Consider the following 6,315-nt stretch of genomic DNA (forward strand, 5'->3'; position numbering starts at 1 on the left):
TAATTGTGTAATTGTATGTGCAACTTGACTAGGCCATGGGGTATCCAGATATTAGGTCAGACATGATTCTGGGTATTTCTAGAGGAGCTTCACATCTGAATGAGCAGACTGAGTAAAGCAAAATGTAGGTGGGCCTCATCCAGTTAGTTGAAGGACTGGATAGAAAAAAAGACTGAGTAAGAGGAACTTCTTTCTACTGGACTACCTTCAGGCTGAGACATGAGTTTTGTTTGTTTGTTCGTTTGTTTGTTTGGTTTTTTGCCTTCAGACTTCAGCTGAAAAATCAGCTCTTCCTGGATTGGAAGCCTGCCAGCCTTGAACTAAAACTATACCTTTGGTTCTCTTGGGAAGTTTCTAGCCTGCCAGTTGCAGATCTTGGGAATTGTTAGTCTTTATAATTACATGAACCCATTCCTTACAATAAACTTATGTATATATCCTATCAGTTTTGTTTCTATGGAGAACCCTAATACAACAGCTAAATCCAACATATGAGACTAACCTCAGATCTACTTGGGAAAAAAATAAAATCAAAATAGTTATATAAAAGACATCCATGGGGCAATTAGGAACATTTGAATATCAATTCCATATTGGATGATACTGTGAATGATTTTTAATTTGGGGGGAAGTGATAATGGCGTCATGGTTAAGTGAAAGATGATTTTTATTCTTAGGAGATGAATGCTGAGATACTTAATGTGGCTTCATGTCAAAACCTACCCTGAAATGGTACAGAAAAAACATATATACTGGGCCTCTGGGTGGCTCAGTTAGGTTAAGAGAGTTTCAGCTCAGGTCATGATCTCAGGATGCTGAGATTGAGCCCTCTGTGGGGCTCCTTGCTCAGTGGGGAGCCTGCTTGAAATTCTCTCTTTCCTTCTGCCCTTCCCCATTCCCCACTCATGCACATGCTGTCTCTGTCTCTCAAATAAATAAGTAAAATCTTTTAAAAAGCACATATATACAGAGAGAGAGGGAAAAAAAGAGAAAAGATGTAACATTAAATTGTTTTATCTCAGAGCAGGGTATGTAAGAGACATTATGTTATTCTGCTAACTTTTTCTGCATGAAAGGAGTATCCTAACCTCCTGCAGTGCATCTAAGGCTGTATGCACTGTGTGTATGTGCCTGGGCTTCAGGGAGCTCTGGGGGCCCATGGCCTGTCCTTCCTTTGATGCACCAGGCTGACATGATGTCTTCCCCTTCTTCCTTTGTTTTCTTTCCTTCTCTAATTTCTTAAGAAATAAGCTTAGTGCATCGAATTTAAGACTTTTTTCTTTTGTGATATAAAAATTATTCGTAAATTCTTTTAAAATTTATTAAAAAATTATTTGCCTTCTAAGTTTTAAGGCAAAAATTTCCCTTCTAAGTTCTGTTTTAGCTGCATCTCAAAAGTTTTAACACATTTTTGTTCAGTCCATTCTAAGTATTTTCTAATACAACTTTATTTGACCCATGAATTATTTATGTGTGTTCTTTTATTTTTAAATGTATGTAGGTTTTTAATGATCTTTGATAATTAATTTCTAATTTATGAACTGTGGTCAGGGAACATAGTCTAGTACATTTGTTTTTACAACTGTTTTACATCTGGTTTGTGGAGGAGTGTGTGGTCAATCCTTGTTAATATTTTATGTATGCTTGAAAAAGTGGGTTTGCTCTCATCTGAAGACGGGGGGCTTTAGTTATGTATTTGCATGAGGTCAAAGATGATAATCATGATATTCAGATGTTTTATAGCTTTATCAAGATTTGAGTACTTATCTGTTAAATCCAAGGAAGGAAGATTAAAATCTTCTACCATAATTGAAATTTTGCCAGATTCTTTTTGGAATTTGGATGATTTTTCTTCATATATTTTGAGGACATACTTTTAGGTTCATGGGAGGTACAGGGTTAAGATAATCAAAAATAAGAAAAGTCTGGGATACTGTGACAGTCTATGAGAGCCAAAGAAGACCTAAAAACTGATTGAATGCCATAGAATATTCTGGATGGGATCCTGGAACAAAAAGAAGACATTAGTTCAAAACTAAAAAAAATATTTATTTAATAACAATATATTGGTTCATTCCATATAACAATGGATCATACTAATGTAAGATGTTCATAATAGGAGAAACTGGGAACAGTACTGGGAACAGTACCCTTTGTACTACCACAGCAATTTTTCTGTAAATCTAAAACTATACTGCAATTAAAAATTTATTTTAAATGAAACTGGTTCAGGTTCATGATGCCCTTCAGAAGAAATGTAAACCCAAATATCTCCATGGATAAATCCCCACAAATATTGATCTCAAAACCTAAAATTACAAAAACACAGGAAATTAACACTGAGAGAGAGAGAGGCAGAGACAGAGACTAGGAGACAGAGAATACATGAGAAACAGCAGATTAAGGGTTCCCCCAAACTTCAGATAATAATATTATCTGCTATAGAGTATAAAAATTATTTTAAATAATTAGATGTATCAAAGAAGGAATTAAAAATATGGAGAAATAATTAGAAATAGTGGTTTTGTTATATATTTTGTTCATTTTGAACCCAAAAAGGCAGAAATGACCTCCTTTTAACAGAGAAATAATCAGAAGAATTTTCTTGCTCAGTGGTGTAAACAACCATGCATCTTGCTCTAAGATGAGTAGTCATTATCAGACACATAGTCTCAAATGTCAGCTTTAGAAACACTTGTGAGCAAAATACTTGGTAGCAAAATTTAGAGCAACCTTAATGAAAAGTATGAGAGCACCATTACTGAATGATCACAAAAAAATTTAGCAAAAATAAATCATAGATGGTAAGGTTTCCAAAAACATACAAAACTTCTGTTCTGTTTCCCTCTCCCTGAAACAGGGAGGGACTTTCTTTAAAAAAAAAAAAAAAAAAAAAAAAAAAAAAAAAAAAAAATTGCAACTGAGTCATTTAGTAAAGAGTTTGCACAAAAATCACTAAAGTTTGTCTGCAATCTCAAATAAATGATTTTTGCAGTCTCAAAACTCTTACAAACAAAAGGGTGAACTGAATGTAATTCTATTGTGCTTTCTAGTGTACCTGAAGTTTTAATTCCATCATCTCTGGAGCCTAAAAGTATCTGCTTACTTGTAGAAAAGCATCTGATATTCTTACACGCACTTTTAAGCTTCTTGTCTGCACATGAGTCACATCAGAAGACAACAGAAGACCCTTTTAAAACAAAAGAGCGAGTGAACAAAGGGACAGAAGAACCCTTTTGATGTAAAAAATTCTCCTTAGAATTCTCTGCACATTCAGTTGTGGTCTATGCAGTATGACTCCATTAAATGATATTAACTGTCCCAAGCCAAGAATTTTTTTATTTTTCCTCCTTTTTCTGAAATGTAACTCACCCACATGGGAGCCAGTTAGTCATCATCATTTTAAAAAGGCAAAGAAATATGCTACCGTCTGATTACATTCAAATGCTCAGAACATATCAGTCAGCCAGAAGAGCATCTTGTGTTCCTATTAGAATTTTGTTGCAGAGAATATTATCAATTTATCATCCTCCACCAGGTTTCTTAGGTAAGAGATGGAGGCTATTTTCATTTTTTTCACAAAAATTAAAGAGCAAGAAGTAGTTCGTCTGGGCAAATGAAAAAGCAAACAAGAAAACAGGAGCCAGTTCTCCTGCCTCTTGTGTAGACCCTAAGAAGATTTCTTCTGGGGATACTTAGGTTTGAATAAGAGGATGAAAGTAAGTGAATGTATCACATGTAAGAGGCAAATGTAATTCTTCACTTTCTCATTCCCTCCAGAACAAACCCTTTAGCAAGTCTAGACTAGAGAACTTCCAAAAAATTAACCAATCCAGACTTCATTCATGTCTCCTTCTTCCTCCATATTCCAAGCTTACTATCATCCTATCTTGGACCATGGCAAAGACCTCCGGAGGACCACCCTTGCCTCTCCTGCCTCCTTCCATCCATTTTGCTCATAACAGCCAGAAGATACTTAAAAAAAGCAGAAGGGGGGGCGCCTGGGTGGCTCAGTGGGTTAGGCCGCTGCCTTTGGCTCAGGTCATGATCTCAGGGTCCTGGGATCGAGTCCCGCATCGGGCTCTCTGCTCAGCAGGAAGCCTGCTTTCCTCTCTCTCTCTCTGCCTGCCTGCCTCTTCATCTACTTGTGATCTCTCTCTGTCAAATAAATAAATAAAATCTTTAAAAAAAAAAAAAGCAGAAGGAAGCAAGAGTCATTCTCCTTCATCAAGCCCTCTAATTACTTCCCATTGGAATAAAATTAAAACTCTTTAGTACAGCCTCCAAGATTCTGTATGATCTGGTTCTGTGCCAACAAGTCTGACCTCAACTGTTATCAAGCCCTCCACTCACCCACAATTTCCCAACAACACTTGCCTTGTTTCTGTCTTATAGTCATGCCTATTGCCATCTCAGGGGCACTTGCACTGGCCATTCCAGAGCCTGAAAGTTTTTAAGATCTCAAAATGCCTACCTCCTTCATGTCATTCAGGTCATGGTTTAAATGCCACCTCTTCAAAGAGGACATGTCAAACCCCTGTCAGTTTGCTAACAGACATTCTTTTTCTTACTACTTGTTATACTTTGCTTTTAATATTATTGATTATTCAATATATTTTTAGTCTATTTATTATCTATTCCTTCCAGTCTCCCATTAGAATCTTAGGTTCATGAAAGCAGGAGACTCGTCTGTCTTGCTTATTGATTTATCTCCAACATCTGGTGTAACGTTTACCATTTAAGTGAGTCATAAGTAACTGGTTTTTTTAATAAGTTAATGTCTGAAAAAAATGGTGGATGAAATTATTTTCAAGACAGGGACCACATAAAAGTTGGCCAATATATAGTATGGTAACTATTTGCTTATAAGAATAGAATGCATTAAAATCGTTTAATAACACTACAATTGAGACATTGTGTTTTACCTTGATTCATGTCCAAAGATATGACAAAATACCCATTTGACAATGAAGATTGGCTGTCCACCTACCTTTATGACACCCCCCCTTCCTTATTGTAGGATTAATGCTGGAAATTGATACCCAACCAGGGACCATGCTTTCCAATCCCTTCCCACTCATCCCTCTCAAGCTTGTAGTTCTGTATGGTTATTTTGATGAGTTCCAGCTTGTGAACTGTTAAGGGAAATGATATGTGCTTGTTCCAGGTCTGGCCCCTAGAGCCCTTGCATGCAGTCCCCCTCCACACTCTTGTCCACATCTGACTGGCAGGAATGGAGGTGAGGCTCAGGACAGGAAGTGTTGTGTTAAAGATGACAGACCTTCTTGAGTCTGAGAATGGCTACATAGAGAAAGCCATACTGCTAAAGTTTTTATGTACTGGTCCTGCTTCCTGAGTAAAAAACAATTTTCTATTGCTTTTGAGCCATTACATGTTGTAGGGTCTACATATTCCTGCAGTTGTCCTAGTAACTAATATTTAGGTTTTGGGTAAATTGAAAATAACACAAGAGCAGGTTTGGCCCATTAAAATTCTTCTCATTTGGCTCTTGGGAATCTAAAAGTGAACATTTTTTACACTAAATTTCAGAGGCCAAAAAAGAAGGAAAGATTGCAGAGTAGGAGGATATATGCCATAGATAAGAAGGTGAAGGGTTCAGAGTCACATGGTGATAGATGGTTTCCAGCTGGCCACACTCCTGCCCAAAGGCAATAAAAAGACCCATTGCAGGGGAGGGGGAGATAAGGTGTATAGAAAGAAATTCTTCCAGGGAAATGGCAATATTTCCTTGGTCAGGGTGAGCTCATAGTTAAGTTATAAAGGAGGAAATTTTTATCTGTGGTTTCCTTCTTGGTTCCTTACCCTCCGGCCACTGCACATGCCTTCTTCTTTCACTTGTTCCTTCAAAAGCGTGCTGTCCTGGCATCAGGAATTCTAGCTTCTAGCTTGGTTTGTCCATCACTTTCCTTGAGCTAGTCACCTCACCTCACTAGATCGAAACACCTTCTTTTCTAGGAGGAGGTAGGGTCATGATGTCTATCTGTTAGGTTGAGAATTGTTTCCTATTCTGATGTAACATTGAGCAGAATGGATTAATTATCGATGATTCAGTGTCTTGGGCCTCACTATCCTAGAGAAACAAATCTCCAAGAGTATACTGAGAGGTCTTTGGGCTAGGTGTTGGGCTAGGATTGAGGGTGAGAAAAACTCATCCCTTGGTGTTCTCTGAAAAAGAAAAACAGATCTTTGGCCATATGAATGATACTAATTTTGCCTGAAGGAGGAGATCACAGCCTGGATCATTGAGGCCCTCCTGCTAGTCTGTGAGAGTTGTTTTTCTGCTACCCCCTGCTA

The 6,315-nt window shown here is 37.5% G+C and overlaps 1 long non-coding RNA gene across 1 annotated transcript in view; it reads left to right on the forward strand.

The window, feature by feature from the left end:
• The window catches only part of LOC309846064, a 495,527-nt gene extending 491,330 nt beyond the window's left edge, over positions 1–4,197 (forward strand). Inside the window, exon 2 of the long non-coding RNA XR_014301722.1 lies at positions 3,990–4,197. This is a non-coding gene — a long non-coding RNA (uncharacterized lncRNA). The remainder of the gene's footprint in view (positions 1–3,989) is intronic.
• The last annotated feature ends 2,118 nt before the right edge of the window (positions 4,198–6,315 follow it).

Source organism: Mustela nivalis (genome assembly GCF_964662115.1).
Source record: "Mustela nivalis genome assembly, chromosome: 1".
NCBI classification, from domain to species: Eukaryota; Metazoa; Chordata; class Mammalia; order Carnivora; family Mustelidae; genus Mustela; species Mustela nivalis.